We start from the raw sequence: 20554 nt of genomic DNA, 5'->3' as shown, positions 1-20554 counted from the left end.
AACACCTCTATCAAATCTCCTGTCAAGCTTTTCTAAGGAGGACAGCCCCAGCTTCTCCGAACTATCCCCATAACCTGGAACCATTCTTGTAAATCCTTTTTTTTCACACTCTCTAATGCCTTCACATCCTTCCTAAAGTGTGATGCCCAGAATTGGACACAATACTCCAGTTGAGAAGATTCATTACAAGGGTACCAGTGATGAGAGCGGCTTTTATATAGTAAATTGAGAAAAACTATTTTGAATGGTTTGGGAGTTGATAACCTGAGGGTAAAAATTTTAAGATCAACACCAAGGGAATGAAGGGAGAGGTTCCAAGTTTTTTTTTTAACACAGTAGGTTGGTAGGACATGTATTGCCCTCCCAGAAACAGTGAGGGGAGCAAAATCCATGATTGCTTTTAAAAGGGAAGAAGATAACGATTTGAAAAATGTAAAAGTCTATTAGGAAAGGGCATGCTAATGAGACTAAGTGCATAACTCTTTCAGAGAGCTGGCACTGGCATGATGTACTGAATACTCCTTTCTGTGCTGTAAAATCCTGCATTTCTAAGTCATGGAAAGGAGACTGGTTTAGCTAGGTTGAAAATAATGAAAGCAATTGCAGTCTTCCCCATTGACAAAATATTGGGTGGGTATGAGCTCTTGGTCAGATTGACGAATGTCCCTTATTTTTGTTAAAGACAAATTGTGTTGAACTAACTTGATGGAGTTTTTTTGATGAGGTAGCAGAAAGGGTTGATGAGGCTAATGCAGTTGATGTGATGTATAGGGACTTCCAAAAGATGTCTGATAAAGTGCTACGTTAACAGGCTTGTCAGCAAAGCTGAAGCCCATGGAATAAAAGGAGTGGTGGCAGAATGGATATGAAATTGGCTAAGTGACAAAACAGAGAGTAGTGATGAAAGGCTGTTTTTTGTACTGGAGAAGGTAGACAGTGGGGTCGGTATCAGGATCACTGCTTATCTTAATATATATTAATGACTTAGATTTAGTGTACAGGTGACAATTTCAAAATTTGCTGATGCACAAAACTTGGAGGTATTGTGAACTGTGAGGAGGATAGTGATAGACTTCATGAGGACATAGACAGGCTGGTGGACTGGGTAGACACATAGCAGATTAAATTTAATGCAGAGAAGTGCGAATTGATACATTTTGATAGGAGGAACAAGGAGAGGCAATATAAAATAAAGGGTACAATTCTAAAGGTGCTAGAGGAACTGAGAGCCCTGGGGGTATGTATGCACAAATTGTTGAAGGTGGCAGGGCAGGTTGAGAAAGTAGTTAAAAAGGCATCCAGAATCCTGGGCTTTATAAATAGAGGCATAGAGTACCAAAGTATAAAACATTGGTTTGGCCTCAACTGGAGTATTGGGCTGGATTTTATAATGATGCTGCCAATCTCAGCGACGAGCTTCAAAAATGGCCTTCCACCTGCGCGGTCTGGACATCGCGGAGCTGCTGTGATATTCAGTGCGGTGGATCAATTAAATGGCGGCAGGTGGACTGCACACCTCCCCGATAACATGGAGGGGGCAGGCAGTTCGTCCACAGCAACAGCATCAGGTGCCACTGCGTAGGTGCGGACTTCATTTTTAAAGGGCTTTGAGCCCTACATTGCTATATAAATTTTTAAAGAAATGGTGATGTGAAATTGATTTGGAAAAATTAATGTTTGTAGTCCCTCTCCCCCCCCCCCCCCAATAACCATATAATTCATTCCTTGCCCTCCCCCCCCCCCACGAAATACTTAACTTGTGCACCTGACTTTCCCCCCCCCCCCCCACCAAAGTTCACAAACTATGCTCTTTACCCCTTCTCACCATCCTAGGAGGAGTTTGACCCGCTCCCCGCCCCCCTTGCCTCCCCAGCACCGAGAAACTTATCTGCACCCCCCTCCCCACCAGTGTTCTGCCTCGGATCTCCGGATGGAGATCTGAAGGTGTGGGAGTGTCGGCCACCGACGCGAATATCAGAGGGGGACGGATGGCGGGAATGGATAGGACATTTATTCATTTATTTACATTTATTTCAATATTTAGATTTGGCTCCCATCGCCGAGCAGCAGGGGGACTGCCATGAGGCCTCACCGCTGCCGGTAATATGGGTCCGGGTCTTTCCGTCATCGAGGCCGGTATCAGGCTTCTGCGGAGTAATTTTCCAGCCCCCGCCAGACTACCACCCCCCCCAACCCTGCCACAACTCCTGACATCAGGGGGCTGTAAAATCCAGCCCATTGTGTCTAATTCTGGGCACTGCAGTTTAGGAAGGATGTGAAGGCTTCAGAAAAGATTTACGAGAATGATTCCAGGATGAGGACTTCAGTGACGTGGATAGATTGGAGAAGCTGGGGCTGTTCTCCTTAGAGAAGAGAAGGTTGAGAGGAGATTTGATAGAAGTGTTCAAAATCATGAGGGGTCTGGACAGGGTAGATGGAGAGAAACTGTTCCCATTGGCAGAAGAGTCTACAATCAGAGGACACCGATTGGAAGTAATTGGCAAAAGAACAAAAGACAGCATGAGGAAAAACCTTTTTACGCAGCGAGTGGTAACGATCTGGAATGCACTGCCTAAAAGTGTGGTGGAGGCAGTTACAATTGTGGCTTTCAAAACGGTGTTGGATAAGCACCTGAAGGGAGGACATTTGCAGGGCTCTGAGGAAAGGGCGGGGCAGTAGGACCAGCTAAATCGCTCTTGCAGAGAGCTGGCATGGACTCAACAGACTAAATGACTCCTTCTGTACTGTAACCATTCTATGATTCTATGATTTTTGGGTACCTTACAATAATGAATAGGTGAAATAAACAGCTGCTTTGGTAAGTCTTATCAACAAGTTAGAAAAGAATTTAATGCAATTTGGTAAGTAGAAACGTAGAATGTTTGCAACACAGAATAGATCACTGTACAGTGTAAAATACCAAAGTAGGTTGACCAGTCATTTAAAAGATTGTTTCCCAAACGAGATGGATTTAGTATTGGCAAAGCTTCCATCAGGTCACATCAGGAGGTTCTCTAGTTTAATACATAATGCTAAGAAGGTACCCCATCCACCACTTTATACCTTCACTCCCTCCACCACCGGCGCACAGTGGCAGTGGTGTGTACCATCCATCTACAAGATGCACTACAGCAACTCACCAAAGCTCCTTCAACACTACCTTCCAAATTCTCAACTTCGACCGCCTAAAAGAACAAGGGCAGTAGACATGTAGGAACATCACTACCTGCAAGTTCCCTGCACAAGCCACACTTTGGGCTGAATTTTATGAGCCCTCTAGGGACGGGCAGGGTGGTGGGGGGCCCCATAAAATTGCGAAGGAAGACAGGGGGTTGGAGTACCCAAAGCCATCGAATTTAGTCCCGGGCTCCAGCCCAACTCTGGGTCCAGTAACTGCTGCAGTTCCAGAAGCGGCCACCCTCCCAGTAGTGCTGCTGGGACTGCTGAGCTGCCAGCCCTCTGATTCGCCAACAACTCTTGGAGGCGGGATCCCCATCTGAAAGGGATGGTGACCCCGGCGCTGGGCAGTTCAATGCCCAAGAGCCATAAAATGCAGCCACGGGTCCCCTAAAACAGCAAAGGCGGGGTTCCCCTTGCCTTTCTGACATCGGGACTCCTGCTGGCTGCATAAAATTTAGCCCATCATCTTGGGTTGGAACTATATTGCCATTCCTTCACTGTCGCTAGGTCAAAATCCTGGAACTCCCTCCCTAATGGCACCGTGGGTATACCTACACCACAGAGACTGCGGCGGTTCAAATAGGCAGCTCACCACCACCTTCTCTAGGGTAATTAGGGATGGGCAATAAATGCTGGCCTTGCCACAATGCTCACATTCCACAAATGAATTTTTAAAAAATTGATGTCCGGCAACAGGAAAGCTTGTGAATGTGGAGAAGAGATTCAACTGAGTTGATTAGGCAGATAAACTCTACACCGTCCATGAGTTTAACCTTGGAGTGATGTCAATCCTTTATGTAGGCCCTCTGCTGCTTGATTCATTGCAGATGATTATTGCTCTCAGCTACAGAAAAGTACTTGATGGAGCTGATCCCTAGCTCACCTATTTTACATCTATTAGGGTGAAGAATGTCAATGTTGGTGAATGGAGCATTCTTCCATTTCTTGCCCTATGTCATGATCAAGCACTCCCAGAATTCACACAGATTAGATGTAAACATGAATTCTATGAGGCTCTTGAGTGATTTACAGGGCATTGATTATGCAATTCCTAATTAGGTACTGGAAAATGATAGCACACTATGACTGGACAGCCTTATTTACATTTGGAAAGCCCATATTAAATTGTCAGAGACTGAAATTTTGCAAGTTCCAGGCTTTTGCCCATGGCATGAGCCTTGCCTTTTAAAAAGTAGTCAGGACAGGAGGCTGGGGAGCTCTCGACTGCTAAAGGGAAAAATACGGGTCAGTGAAAAAAATTCCTCACTCATGCTTCTTTTCCTGCACTTTGTCCAAGCATTTGTTGGTTTTGTTCCATTTTAGCATGTTTGTGTCTTTTTCTCCTGCCAATACTGCTGAATTTAACATCATTTTAATGCAGAGAAGTGTGAAGTGATGCATTTTGGAAGTTAAATGAGGAGAGGGTATATAAACTAAATGGTACAGTTTTAAAGGGGGGATACAGGAAGAGAGAAACCTGGAGGTTTACATACGCAAATTTTTTAAGGTGGCGGGTGAGTTTATAAGGCTGTTGAAAAACATTAGGGATCCTGGGCTTCATAAATACAGGCATAGAATACAAAAGCAAGGAAGTTATCGTAAACCTTCATAAATCACTGGTTAGGCCTCAGCTGGAGTATTACGTCTAATTCTGGGTACCACAATTTAGGAAGGGTGTCATGGGCTGAGAGAGGGTCCAGAGGACATTTACTATTAGCATCAGGGATGACAGATTCCAGTTATGTGGAGAGACGAGAGAAGCTGAGATTGTTCCCATTAGAGCAGAGAAGGTTAAGGGGAGATTTAATAGAGGTGTTCAACATTTTGAGGGACTTTCATAAGAGTAAATAGGAAGAAACTGCAGCAGGATCGGAGGACATGAACAACTGAAAAGAAAACAAGAGGCGTGATGAGTAAAAAAAAGTAGGCAGCGAGTTGTAATGATCTGGAATGCAGTTCCTGAAAGGGTGGTGGAAGCAAATTCAATAGTAGCATTGAAAGGGAAATTGGATAAATAAGTGAAGGGGAGAAAAATTGCAGGGCTGTGATAATGGGACCAATTGGGTAGCTGTTTTAAAGAGCCAGCAGAGACACAATGGGCCTAAAGGCTTTCTTCCGTACTGTTTAATTCTATGATTCTATGTCACAAAGAGCTTTGAATGTGTTGCATTACAAAAGTGAGTACTAAAGAAGAGTTTATAATGGGTCAACAAGTGCAGTGCAATGGCCCATGAAGTGTTTAAACCATACCCATCCCTACCACAGGATCTGCACCTGGATATGTCAGAGGAGACCAACCTTTGCTATATACTTTTAGAAGAGTAAGACAAAAGGTAAAAGAAGGAGGGGTAGCCCTGATAATGAAGGATAGGATAAAGACAATAGAGAAAAAGGATCTTAGCTCAGAAAATCAAAAAGTAACACCAGTTTCAGTGGAGCAAAGTAACAGCAATGGGGAGAAAATATTGGTGGGGGTTGTATATAGGTCCCTAATGGTTTTTTTCTTTGTTTCATGAGATGTGCGCATCACTGGCAAGGACAGCTTTTGTTGCCCATCTCTAATTGTCCTTGAGAAGGTGGTGGTGAGGGTGGGAAAAAGAGTGGAAGGGCTATAGTCATAGGGGATTCGATTGTAAGGGGAGTAGATAGGTGGTTCTGTGGTCGAAAACGAGACTCCCGAATGGTATGTTGCCTCCCAGGTGCACGGGTCAGGGATGTCTCAGATCGGCTGCAGAACATTCTGAAGGGGAAGGGTGAACAGCCAGTTGTCGTTGTGCACATAGGCACCAATGATATAGGTAAAAAACGGGATAAGGTCCTACAAGCAGAATTTAGGGAGTTAGGAGCCAAGTTAAAAAGTAGGACCTCAGAGTTAGTAATCTCAGGATTGCTACCAGTGCCACGTGCTAGTCAGAGTAGAAATGAAAGAATAGTCAAGATGAATGCGTGGCTTGAGAGATGGTGCAGGAGGGAGGGGTTCAGATTTTTGGGACATTGGGACCGGTTCTGGGGGAGGTGGGACTATTACAAATTGGACGGTCTACACCTGGGCCGGACTGGAACCAATGTCCTTGGGGGTGCTTTTGCTAACGCTGTTGGGGAGGGTTTAAACTAATGTGGTGGGGGGATGGGAACCAAATGAGGAGGTCAGTGGACAGTAAGGAGGTAGTAACTAAAGCCTGTAAGGAACTAGATAATGAAGTCAGCATGACTAAGGGAAAGAGTAGGCAGGGAGTAGATGATGAACGCAAAGGGACTGGTGGTCTGAGGTGCATTAGTTTTAATGCAAGAAGTGTAGTAGGTCAGGCAGATGAACTTAGGGCTTGGATTAGTACCTGGGAGTATGATGCTATTGCTATTACTGAGACTTGGTTGAGGGAAGGGCACGATTGGCAACTAAATATCCCAGGATATCGATGCTTCAGGTGGGATAGCGAGGGAGGTAAAAGGGGTGGAGGAGTTGCATTACTGGTCAAAGAGGATATCACAGCTGTGCTGAAGGAGGGCACTATGGAGGACTCGAGCAGTGAGGCAATATGGGCAGAACTCAGAAATAGGAAGGGTGCGGTAACAATGTTGGGGCTGTACTACAGGCCTCCCAACAGCGAGCGTGAGATAGAGGTACAAATATGTAAACAAATTATGGAAAGATGTAGGAGCAACAGGGTGGTGGTGATAGGAGATTTTAATTTTCCCAACATTGACTGGGATTCACTTAGTGTTAGAGGTCTAGATGGAGCAGAATTTGTAAGGAGCATTCAGGTGGGTTTTCTCGAGCAGTATGTAAATAGCCCAACTCGGGAAGGGGCCATACTGGACCTGGTGTTGGGGAATGAGCCTGGCCAGGTGGTTGAAGTTTCAGTAGGGGACTACTTTGGGAATAGTGATCAGAATTCCGTAAGTTTTAGAATACTCATGGACAAAGATGAGAGTGGTCCTAAAGAAAGAGTGCTAAATTGGGGGAAGGCCAACTATACCAAAATTCGGCAGGAGCTGGGGAATGTAGATTGGGAGCAGCTGTTTGAAGATAAATCCACATTTGATATGTGGGAGGCTTTTAAAGAGAGGTTGATTAGCGTGCAGGAGAGACATGTTCCTCTGAAAATGAGGGATAGAAATGGCAAGATTAGGGAACCATGGATGACAGGTGAAATTGTGAGACTAGCTAAGAGGAAAAAGGAAGCATACATAAGGTCTACGCGGCTGAAGAAAGACGAAGCTTTGGAAGAATATCGGGAATGTAGGACCAATCTGAAACGAGGAATTAAGAGGGCTAAAAGGGGTCATGAAATATCTTTAGCAAACAGGGTTAAGGAAAATCCCAAAGCCTTTTATTCATATATAAGGAGCAAGAGGGTAACTAGAGAAAGGATTGGCCCACTCAAGGACAAAGGAGGAAAATTATGCGTGGAGTCAGAGAAAATGGGTGAGATTCTAAACGAGTACTTTGCATCGGTATTCACCGAGGAGAGGGACATGACGGATGTTGAGGTTCGGGATAGATGTTTGATTACTCTAGGTCAAGTCGGCATAAGGAGGGAGGAAGTGTTGGGTATTCTAAAAGGCATTAAGGTGGACAAGTCCCCAGGTCCAGATGGGATCTTATCCCAGGTTACTGAGGGAAGCGAGAGAGGAAATAGCTGGGGCCTTAACAGATATCTTTGCAGCATCCTTAAACACGGGTGAGGTCCCGGAGGACTGGAGAATTGCTAATGTTGTCCCCTTGTTTAAGAAGGGTAGCAGGGATAATCCAGGTAATTATAGACTGGTGAGCCTGACGTTAGTGATAGGGAAGCTGCTGGAGAAGATACTGAGGGATAGGAATTATTCCCATTTGGAAGAAAATGGGCTTATCAGTGATAGGCAACATGGTTTTGTGCAGGGAAGGTCATGTCTTACCAACTTAATAGAATTCTTTGAGGAAGTGACAAAGTTGATTGATGAGGGAAGGGCTGTAGATGTCATATACATGGACTTCAGTAAGGCGTTTGATAAGGTTCCCCATGGTAGGTTGATGGAGAAAGTGAAGTCGCATGGGGTCCAGGGTATACTAGCTAGATGGATAAAGAACTGGCTGGGCAACAGGAGACAGAGAGTAGCAGTGGAAGGGAGATTCTCAAAATGGAGACGTGTGACTAGTGGTGTTCCACAGGGATCCGTGCTGGGACCACTGTTGTTTGTGATTTACATAAATGATTTGGAGGAAAGTATAGGTGGTCTGATTAGCAAGTTTGCAGACGACACTAAGATTGGTGGAGTAGCAGATAGTGAAGGGGACTGTCAGAGAATACAGCAGAATATAGATAGACTGGAGAGTTGGGCAGAGAAATGGCAGATGGAGTTCAATCCGGGCAAATGCGAGGTGATGCATTTTGGAAGATCCAATTCAAGAGTGAACTAAACAATAAATGGAAAAGTCCTGGGGAAAATTGATGTACAGAGAGATTTGGACGTTCAGGTCCATTGTTCCCTGAAGGTGGCAACGCAGATCAATAGAGTGGTCAAGAAGGCATACGGCATGCTTTCCTTCATCGGACGGGGTATTGAGTATAAGAGTTGGCAGGTCATGTTACAGTTGTATAAGACTTTGGTTCGGCCACATTTGGAATACTGCGTGCAGTTCTGGTCGCCACATTACCAAAAGGATGTGGATGCTTTGGAGAGGGTGCAGAGGAGGTTCACCAGGATGTTGCCTGGTATGGAGGGCGCTAGCTATGAAGAGAGGTTGAGTAGATTAGGATTATTTTCATTAGAAAGACGGAGGTTGAGGGGGGACCTGATTGAGGTGTACAAAATCGTGAGAGGTATAGACAGGGTGGATAGCAAGAAGCTTTTTCCCAGAGTGGGGGATTCAATTACTAGGGGTCACGAGTTCAAAGTGAGAGGGGAAAAGTTTAGGGGGGATATGCGTGGAAAGTGCTTTACGCAGAGGGTGGTGGGTACCTGGAACGTGTTGCCAGCGGAGGTGGTAGACTTGGGCACGATAGCGTCTTTTAAGATGTATCTAGACAGATACATGAATGGGCAGGAAGCAAAGACATACAGACCCTTAGAAAATAGGCGACAGGTTTAGATAGAGGATCTGGATCGGCGCAGGCTTGGAGGGCCGAAGGGCCTGTTCCTGTGCTGTAATTTTCTTTGTTCTTTGTTCTTGAACTGCTGCAAACCTTGTGGTGTAGGTACCCCCACAGTGCTGTTAGGAAGGGAGTTTCAGGATTTTGATCCAACAACAATGAAAGAACGGCAATATATTTCGAAATCAGGATGGTGTGTGGCTGGAGGGGAAGATGTGGTCCCATGCGTTTACTGTCCTTGTCCTTCTAGGTAGTAGAAGTCACGGATTTGGAAGGTGCTGTCGAAGGAGGCGTGGTGAGTTGCTGCAGTGTATCTTGTAGATGGTACACACTGCTACCACTGTGCATCAGTGGTGGAGGGAGTGAATGTTTGTGGATGGGGTGCCAATCAAGTGGGCTGTATTGTCCTGGAGGGCGTTGAGCTTTCTGTGTGTTGTTGGAGCCACACTCATCTAGGCACGTGGAGAGTATTCCTTCACACTCCTGACTTGTGCCTTATGGATGGTGGACAAGCTTTTTTGGGCAGGCAGGAGGTGAGTTACCTGCCGCAGAATTCCCTGTCTCTGATCTGCTCTTGAAGCCACAGTATTTATGTGGCTACTCCAGTTCAGTTTCTGGCTAATGGTAATCAATGGATGTTGATAATGGGGTATTCAGTGATGGTGATGCCATCGAATGTCAAGGGGAGTTGGTTAGATTCTCTCTTGTTAGAGATCATCATTGCTTGGCAGTTGTTTGGTGTGAATATTACTTGCCACTTGTTGTCCAGGTCTTGCTGCATATGGACACAGACTGCTTCAGTATCTGAGGAGTTGCAGATGGTATTGAAAATCATACAATCATCAGCGAATATACCCAATTCTGACCTTATGTTGGAGGGAAGGTCATTGATGAAGCTGCTGAAGATGCTTGGACCTAGGACACTGCAGTGATATCCTGGGGCTGAGATGATTGGCCTCCAACAACCACAACCAACCTCCTTTGTGCTAGGTTCAGCTCCAACCAGCGGAGAGTTTTCCCCCTGATACCCATTGACTTCAGTTTTGCTGGGGCTCCTTGATGCCATACTCAGTGTAATGCTATCAAGGGCAGTCATTCTCACCTCACCTCTGGAATTCAGCTCTTTTGTCCATGCTTGGACCAAGGCTGTAATGAAGTCAGGAGCTGAGTGGCCCTGGCAGAACCCAAACTGAGCATCAGTGAGCAGGTTGTGCTGTTTAAGTGGCGCTTGATAGCACTGTCAACGACCCCTTCTATCATCGAGCATAGGCTGATGGAGCGGTAATTGGCCGGGTTGGATTTATCCTGCTTTTTGTGGACAGGACATACCTGGGCAATTTTCCATATTGTCGGGTAGATGTGAGTGTTGCAGCTGTACTGGAACAGCTTATCTAGGGGCGCGGCTGTTCTGCAGCACAAGTCTTCAGTACTATTGCCAGAATGTTGTCAGAGCTCATAGCCTTTGCAGTATCCAGTGCCTTCAGCCATTTCTTGATATCATGTGGAGTGAATTTATTTGGCTGAAGACTGGCATTCTTGATGCTGGGGACCTCAGGAGGAGGCCAAGATGGATCATCCACTTGGCACTTCTGGCTGAAGATTGTCGCAAATGCTTCATCCTTTTCTTTTGCACTTATGTGCTGGGCTCCTGCATCATTGAAGGTAGAGATATTTGTGGAGCCTCTTCCTCGTGTTAGTTGTTTAATTATCCACCACCATTCATGACTGGATGTGGCAGCACTGCAGAGCTTAGATCTGATCCATTGGTTATGAGATCACTTAGCCCTGTCTATCACATGCTGCTTCTGCTGTTTGGCATGCAAGTAGTCCTGTGTTGTAGCTTCACCAGGTTGACACCTCATTTTTAGGTATGCTGGGTGCTGCTTCTGGCATGTTCTCCTGCACTCTTTATTGAACCAAGATGATCCCTTAGCTTGATGGTAATGGTAGAGTGAGGGATATGCTGGGTCATGAGGTTCCAGATTGTGGTTTGTTACGACCAGGTGAGAAATGTGTCTAGGGGTCTTTTGTGGTCTTTATCTGGTCTTATTGTAACAGGGTTTTATTTATAAACACATTGTGTTTTAAGCTCCCCCTATTGTAAATCCTTGTTCACAACTTTCCAATTATAAGGCAAAGAAACCAACACACCAGTTTTTCTCAGGTTTAAAGGAGAAAGATGAAATTTATTGAACGCTAAGCTTAAACTTAAACTCTAATCCGGTTCACCCTTACGGATCTACGACGCACCTTTGCTGACATGCACACGCAATATACATATGCAAATAGGGAAAAAAAAGAGAAGAGGAAAGTATCAGAAGAGTCTCTTGTTTACTGTGCTTCGAGTCACTTGATTGTAGTCTTGCTGTTCGTCGGGGCCCAGTGTTCCTTTTAAACCTTGTTCATGTAGGATAAAGCGAGGCTACCCGACCCGAACCCGACAAGACCTAACAACAAGTGTCAGGTTCGGGTCGAGTCGGGTCTCTCTTCCGGATCCAGCATTCGGGCTCAGGTTGAGTCGGGCTAGACATGGACAGTGCTGCCTTGCTCCGGGAGGTAATCGTCAAATGAACATTCAGGACATCAAGGCGGGAAACGTGCAGTCCAGACTCCGCACTGTGCAGTAAAGCTTGGCTACCCAACCAAACCCAACTACATGTGTCGGGTTCGGGTCGGGTCGGGCATTTAAAAAAATTAAAGGACTCAGGCCCGTGTCGGGTTCAGGTTGGCTGTTGTCGGGTCGAGCCCGGATCGGGTTTTAACATAGGAGACCTTTCTCTGTCTGAGGTTCACATGTTTTCACAAGATTCAGTTCTGTGGGAAAGAGATGGAGGCAGGCAGGACTGGAGAGGTTCTGTTCCATCTGGGAGCACATGGCTTTCTGAGTTCAAATCTTCTGTTGGAAGTTCAAATTCAAAAACCTCCAACAGTCAGTCATGTGACCAAAACTGGTCTGATTACTTCTTCTGTGTATTGGGGAAGCAACGACTGGGTCCCCATTGTTCCAACACTGTCGGTTACAATGCAAATGTCTTTCCAGTCAGGGGTTTGCAATTTTAAGTTTTAATGTTCATGTGGCAAAATCATGTGTGCCTCAGTCTTGGCAGGTGAGGTGGGGTCTTTCCTCAATTTTGACCACAACAGGCTTTATTCATTTTTAAACAGTGTATGTGCTTATCACTTCAGTGAGTGTTTTACCTTTTACTTTTGTTGTGATCATAAAAGAACCAATCGGACAGGTTTTCTTGAGTTTAAACAAGAAACAGGTGAGTTTACTATACGTAACAATCTAAACCTGATCTAAATAAAATAATAAAATTATGCTACAGTTTCACACACACACTCATATGAGAATCACACACACACAAATAGATTACAGAGTGATGAGGAATAGATTTGTTTTGGATCAGAGTCCAGAACAAATAAAAATGATACACAGTCTGTGATGTCCGGTAGTTTTAGTTGTCTTCCAGTTGAATTTGTGATCCTGAAGTTCTGTGTTGAAAGTTCTTGGAGACATTTGAGCAGAAGGTTTCCTTTTCAGTGTCTTTGTCTTGGATCTAGCAACCAGCAGCTAGGCTTTGTTGCCCCACCAGGCCTTCTGGAGAGAAAGAGAGAGGGAGAGAGAGAGATAGCCCTTCAAGCTACTGCACAGTTTGAGTCTCTGGCTTGTCTGCTTTGTCAAGGGAAACTCCCAGCTTTCACAGAGATGGACGGATGGCAATATGACTGTCTCAGTGTATTCTCTGGTACTTTCTAATGAGATTCAAGTTTAGGAATTTCAGTCTCTCATGCCTCATGATGTCAGTGTTTACACCTAGAGGAGTTCGCCCTTTCATTGTTAATGTCCCAGGATTGCTAATGAAAGGTAGTTCAATCAATAGAGCAAACCGTTATTTTGGGTACAGGCTAATCAGACATGTGTCTCCACTTTGATGCCTTGGAATGTGCAAGGTGTTCAAACGCAAATGATGGCGGCCATGTTTAGCTGTGGCCAAGTCTTTGTAAAAGTTGTCTGTAATATTCCAGCTTTCCTTTTTAAAAGTTTAATGCAAGTTTCCAACTGATGAATTAAAATTGCTCATTTGGCATGGCGTGCTTTCTTGACATAGTATTAAATCAAAGGAAGAGGCTTATATTATAATGTTGCCAAAAAGAGTAGTAAGCCTGAGGATTGGGAGGATTTTAGAATTCAGCAAAGGAGGACTAAGGAAAGAGAAAAGGGAATATGAGAGTAGTCCGGCAAAAGACATAAAAACAGATTGTAAACATTTCTATAAGTATGTAAATATGAAAAGATTAGTGAAAGAAGATGAGGGCCCCTAAAAGGTAGAGGTGGAGGCAGGTGAAATTATAACGGTGAATAGGAAATGGTAAAGAAATGATAACAAATACTTTTGGCTGGATTTTCAGCCCCCCTGGAACTGGGATCTGAGTTGGGCAGGAGCTAAAAATAGCCCTCCTGCCCCCTGATCCTGCCTCTGCAAAAATGGCCTGGAGATGGGATGGAGCCGGAGAATCTAGTTCTCCGGCTCCATCCCATCTCCATCCAGGCCATTTTCTACAGCTCCATCCCACCTCCAACCCATTTTTGTGGAGGCAGGTTTGGGGTGAGGGGTTCCGGCAGCAGGGCTACCTGTCCACATGTGGTGGGTAGCCAACATGCATCATTAACATCCACTTAAGGCTAATTAAAGGAGGCCAACTGGGATTTTCCAGTGAACCAGTTAGCCTGATATTAATAGTAGGCAAAATGCTTGAATCTATTATTAGATACATGGTAACAGGGCACTTAGAAAATCATAATAGGATTAAACAGAGTCGACATGAATTTATGAAAGGAGAATCATGTTTGACAAATCTGTTAAGAGTTTTTTGAGGATGTAACTAGTAAAATGGATAAGAGGAAACCAATGGGTGTAGTGTATTTGGATTTTCAAAAAGCATTCAACAAGGTGTCACAGAAGAGTTTATTACACAAGATTAAGACTCCTGGGATTGGGGTAATATATTATCATGGATTGATTAAAGAACAGAAAACAAAGAGTAGGAATAAATGGGGAATTTTTGGGTTGGCAGGCTGTAACTGGCATGGTACCGCAAGGATCAGTACTTGGGCCTCAGCTATTTACCATCTATATTAATAACTCAGATGACAGGACGGCGTGTAATGTATCCAAGTTTGCTGACAATGCAAAGTTAGGTGGGCAAGTAAGCAGTGAGGAGGATGCAAAGAGGCTACAGAGGGATATAGACAGGTTGGGTGAGTTGGTTAGAATGTGGCAGGTGCAGTACAATGTGGCGAAGTGTGAAACTATCCACTTTGTTAGGAAAAATAAAAACAGAACTTTTTTTGAATGGTGAGAGATTGGGAAATATTTGCATTCAGAGAGACCTCGGTGTCCTTATGCATGAATCACAGAAAGTTAACATGCAAGTACAGCAAGCAATTGGGAAGCTAAATGGTATATTAGCTCTTGTTACAAAGGGATTGGAGTATAAGAGTAAAGAAGTCTCACTACAATTATACAGGGCACTGGTGAGGCCACACGGGGCTGAATTTAATGGGCCCCCCGGAAACAGGCTTAGAGGTAGGGGTGGGAGTGGACACAGAATTGTGACGGGAGTTGGGGGGGCCCGGCGTCTTCCCATTGCAATGCGTTTAAGTCAGGGGGGGCGGTGGTGTGTGGATGGGGAAAGGCTGAAGATGGCCTTCCCACTCAGAGGCCAATTGAGGCCCTTAAGAGGCCTATTATCAGCTACGTAAGGGCCTCTTCCCCCGCCACTGGCATGAAGATTGCCCACGGAGGGCCCCTAGCAGAAAACAACTCACCGCCCTGAACACCCCTCTCCCTGCACTCAATGCCCACCCTCCTTCCCTCCATTGCTGGGCCCTGGGCTCCAGTGCTGGGCCGGGGTCCAAGGACTTTTGTAGTACTGGCAGTGGCCACCACTTCTAGGTGGGATCCCCATTTTTAAAGGGACGGGGATCCCAGTGCCGGGTTGATCAGTGCCCAGGTGCCATTAAATAGAGCCGAGGGTGGGGGGGGGGGGGGGCTGCGGGTGGGGCTCCGAATGGCTGAGGCAGAGCTTCCACCATCTTTGCAGCCCGGTGCTGGGAGCCCCACTCGTTCTATTAAACTCAGCCCTTGGAGGGCTGTGTGCAGTTTTGGTCTCACCTAAAGAAGCACATGCTTACAGAAAAAAAAAATAGGAGCAGGAGTAGACCATTTGGCCCTTCAAAAAAGATCATGGCTGATCTTCTAATTCAGTACCCTGTTCCCGCTTTCTCCCCATACCCCTTGATCCTTTTGGCATTAAGAAATATATCTATCTCCTTCTTGAATATATTTAATGACTTGGCCTCCACTGCCTTCTGCGGTAGAGAATTCCACAGGTTCGCCACCCTCTGGGTGAAGAAATTTCTTTTCATCTCAGTTCTAAGTGGCTTGCCCTCGAGGGAGTGCAATGACAGTTCACTAGTTCCTGGAATGAAGGGACTGTCTTGTGAGTTGAGATTGAGTCGACCACACTAATATTTCCTGGAGTTTAGAAGAATGAGAAGTGGTCTCATTGAAACTTATAAAATACTTAAGGGGCTTGATAGGGTAGCGGCTAAGGAGATGTTTCCCCTGACCGGGGCATCTAGAACACAGGGTAACAGTCTCGGAATAAAGGGTTCGCCATTTCAGACTGAGATTGGAGGAGAAATTTCTTCATACAAAGGGTTGTGAATCTTTGGAATTCTCTACCCCAGAGAGCTGTGGATGCTGTCGTTAAGTATATTCAAGATAGAGGTCAATAGATTTTTTTGGGTACTAAGGGAATTAAGGGATATGGGGATAGTGCGTGAAGGTTGATCAGCTACGATTTTGTTGAATGGTGGAGCAGGCTCGAAGAACCAAATAGCCTACTCCCACTTCTATTTCTTATATTCTTATGTGTCTGAGCTGTTTCCTTCACTCTGAAGAAAAATGTGCCATAGAGCTTAGGCACAGAAAAGAGTGTGTGCAAAAGGGCGCGATGATGCACAGTGCTTGAACTGGTACCTCTCAGAGACGTCAGGAGTTCTTAACTTGGATTTGTATCATGGTTGATGGGCTCCACAAGAAACATGGGCCAAGTTGAGGAGTACAAGTACCTCTGTCTTGTCCCGATACCAAAGAACCTCTTCCTCATTTGCAGACAAGTGTAATGGAACTAGAATCTTGCATTGATTCAGCGACCTTTGCCCCTCCCAACCCCACCACCGCAGCTGCCTCCGGTGCTTTTATTGAAGAGTGACTTTCAGCCCCAAATGGTGCACCTCCCAAAGCTGCACCTCCAACTCTCCAGCAACAAATGACCTCTGTTGTCTGTACGCCTCTGCTGCATCACTGTGAACAATTAGGCAATTTTCTTATCACCAATGCAACTTCTCTGACTTTGGTTAGCTGGAGCCCTTCAAACATGTCCTTGTACAAATAGTTAGAGTACTGTGTCCAGTTTTGGTCTCATATGGTGGGGGAATTTGAGGCTTTGGAAAGGCTTCAGAAGAAGAGACAAGATTTTAAGGGCAGCGCAGTGGTTAGCACCGCAGCCTCACAGCTCCAGCGACCCGGGTTCAATTCTGGGTATTCCCTGTGTCTGCGTGGGTTTCCTCCGGGTGCTCCAGTTTCCTCCCACATGCCAAAGACTTACAAGTTGATAGGTAAATTGGCCATTATAAAATTGCCCCTAGTATAGGTAGGTGGTAGGGAAATATAGGAACAGGTGGGGATGTGGTAGGAATATGGAATTAGTGTAGGATTAGTATAAATGGATGGTTGATGGTCAGCACAGACTCGGTGGGCCGAAGGGCCTGTTTCAGTGCTGTATCTCTAAATAAAAAAAAATGATTAATTCTCAGTTTAAAACACCTTAGTTACACAGGTAGGCTCAATAGCTGATCTCTATACTTTAGAAAAGCATAGACTTATGGGTGTTTTGATTAAGCTGTATAAAATCCAATTATTTAACTGAATAGGTTAGGGAGGAGTCATGCTTACAAGGTATGCAAGGCCAGATTGATGTTAAAGGTTAGGAGGTGCTTCTTTTACCAGAGAATAGTGGACCTGTAGAACAGGCTTCTGTCTCAGGCAATGAATGCTGATTTGCTGCATTTCTTTAAACAAAAGTTGGACCTATTTCTGGCTGGAATGGAGTTTACCTCACACAAGAGGCAGGACCTAGATTAGTTTTGATTGTCTAAGTGAGTTGGAGAGGAATGTTCCAGTATTTCCAGCCCCCCACAATTTGTATGAGTTTGTATCTTCTTTCACCTCTCCCAGGGGATCTCATGGTGTTGTTTGGGTGGGGAGTGTATGAATTGTGATGCATTAGACATCACAACTATACGGGACAGGCCATGTAGAACAGTATACTCTCGATAATTACTCAGGGCCAGGAAGAGAGCAGGATTGAGGGGAGAATTTCTGGACAGAAATCCCTGATGTCCCGCAGAAATAAACCACAGGACGTTTTTTACTTTCTGAACAGGTTTCTCGCCTGAGAGCCAGTCAGATTGACAGGCTGACTACCTGTCGAGGGGGAAAGCAGCCAGGGAGAAGATGCCAGGTAAGTCTGCTTGCAGGGAGGAAAAAATTGGATATTGCAGGGGGTGGGTGTAGGGGGTGTATTGAACATCGGACAGGAGGAATTGGATATCACTAGGGTGCGTGGGGAGGCAGGGAGGAATCAGCTAATTGTGGGAATCTGATTGCATGGAAGTAAGCTTGTTGGGCTTGAAGGAAAGACACCTGCTGCTTCTGGCCCACAAGCTGTGCTGTAAATGCACTTATCTAACGGATCCAGTTCTTCTGCCTCCTTTTACTTGCCAGGATTCCCGAGCACCAGGAAAAATGGAGGTACACAGTCCCCTTAAAACATTTCAATGATTGATCTAGCTCCTAAGCGTGGGTTAGCCAGCCCCCACAGAACCCCCCACCCCTGCCCATTAAAACCGGAGATGGGCAGGTTGGAGGTGAGTTGGCTTGGATTTGAGAGTTTAAAGGTTTTAACCTTCTCACCCACTCCCAACCTACCCATCCTTGGGGTTAAAATTCTCCCTTACAGCTTTTGCTGTCTTTCATTTTCATATGTTTGCATGTATCAGCTGCTCCCACACTAGTTTTAGTGATTTCCCAGCCAAAAATATTGCAGGCCATATTCTCTGGGCAAGCTTTCAAGCTCTCCAATCAAGCACATATTTCATTAAGTTCTCCTTGGTTACCAAACTATTCATCATAGTAAGTACATACTTAATGATATGTATGGCTGGTACACTAGGAAACGCCACAAAGAGACTGCACTCTATTATGTAAGTTGAAGGTTTTACACACAACTAAATTCCCAAATGTAGACTGGAAAAGAACATGATCATAAACCAAAAGGGTAACTTATTTATTTGTGTTGCTGGAAAGGCCAGCTTTTTATTTCCAGATTTTAAAATTCCAAATTCTTAAACTGCCATGAAGGGATTTGAACTTAAATTCTCTGGATTATTAGTCCAATAATAGAACTACTGCGCTACTGCACCCAATAAGATCAAAATAAGAGTCCATCAATGCTGACCCATGGTGCTTGGAAGAATAGGCTCTTTGTCACATAGAATGACACAATGTGCCTGTCACCAAATTCATTGGTTAATTTCAGTAGCACCATTCGAGGGATACTGGAGAACGTGGAGGAAAGGGGGAAAAAAAAGTCCACTCTTTCCTTAAAAACAAGCAGAGATAAATTTAACATTTGATTTATATTTGAAATGCAAAGATACACTCAGACTCTACAGAAAGGACTGGAGTATTGTATTGCTGTGGCAGTCATACCACCTTAAGCTATATAAACTTGAGCTACCAGAGCCTGTGTATTGCATTAATTTATTTCCCTTCGTCATAATGAGGGAAGTTAAAATGGGGAGGAAATAAGACAAATATTGTTGCAAATAGATTCATGTTGTGAATTTCAGCAGAAAGCTCTTATGAGGCCAGTAATTAAAATGTTTATTCATCAATTTGGCAAGAAATACAATTCTACAGTACAATGGATGCTGATTGGGTTGAAGAATTCAAAAAAGGAAATGGATGGAGCCCTGATTATGTGCAAGGTCTGGCTGAAGGATATGGCCAATTGGAATGGTATCAAGCAGGAAGATATGTCCTCAGGCTGGCAACATATCTATCAGTCAAAGGCTGATCTGGGTTCATGCCAAGCAGATCACGCCTGATGTTGCAGGGCACCACATCCCATCCAAGTAGCTAAACTTTGACATTGGCCGAAGTCCACGCTTTAATTTAGCCAAAAAAGTAGAAATGCTTTGGTAGCTGTGAAAGAACAGGCATCTGCTCAAGGTCAGTTTTAAATTATCATGATCCATAGCCAGGCGCCACTACTGGTGGAACATAGCCAAATCTGTTAACTGTACCTTGAGATAGACAGAGACAGAGTTGTTGAACACTGCACTCACTGATAATTTATGAGAAATGTGAAGTCAGGTACCAAAAACTCAACTCAATCAAGTTCCTTCAAAAACTTGATTCCAGCTAGTCCTGATGACAGTCGTCAAAGCCATCACTGAGGAACTGGCTGCTGTTCCTCTGCTTCAGCTACTTCATTTATCCCGTCGACACAAGGAAATATCAAGCCTATCCAAAAGTAAGGATTAAAGTCAGACTTCAATCACTACTGTTCTCCCATTATCATTACAAAGCCACTGGAAATCATGGGCATGCAATGCTGTTGTACCAATGTATCTGTCACTTTTCACAAGTCAATTCCACCAACTGAGGGTAGCAAGGCCACAGAATGCACTCTAGGTGCGGGACTTCAATAGCCATCACCAAAAGTGGCTCAGTAGCACCACTACTGACCAAGCTGGCCAGGTCCTAAAGGACATAGCTGGGTCTGCGACAAGTGGTGAGGGAACCAACAAGAGGGAAAAACCTACATGACCTCGTACTCACCAATCTACCTGTCGCAGATACATCTGTCCATGACAATATTGGTAGGAGTGACCACCGCACAGTCCTTGTGGAGATGAAGTCCTGTCTTCACATTGAGGATACCCACCATCATGTTGTGTGGCACTGCCACTGTGCTAAAGGGGATAGATTTTGAACAGATCTGGCAATGCAAAATTGGGCATCCATAGGGCGCTGAGGACTATCAGCAGCAGCAAAATTGTATTCAACCACTATCTGTAACCTCATGGCCTGTCAAATCTCCCCACTCTACCATTACCATCAAGCTGGGGTAACTAACCTTGGTTCAATGAAGAGTGCAGG

Source organism: Heterodontus francisci, chromosome 9 (genome assembly GCF_036365525.1).
Source record: "Heterodontus francisci isolate sHetFra1 chromosome 9, sHetFra1.hap1, whole genome shotgun sequence".
Classification (NCBI taxonomy): domain Eukaryota; kingdom Metazoa; phylum Chordata; class Chondrichthyes; order Heterodontiformes; family Heterodontidae; genus Heterodontus; species Heterodontus francisci.
The sequence above is the reverse complement of the archived record's forward strand: the minus strand, read 5'-3'. Positions refer to the sequence as shown.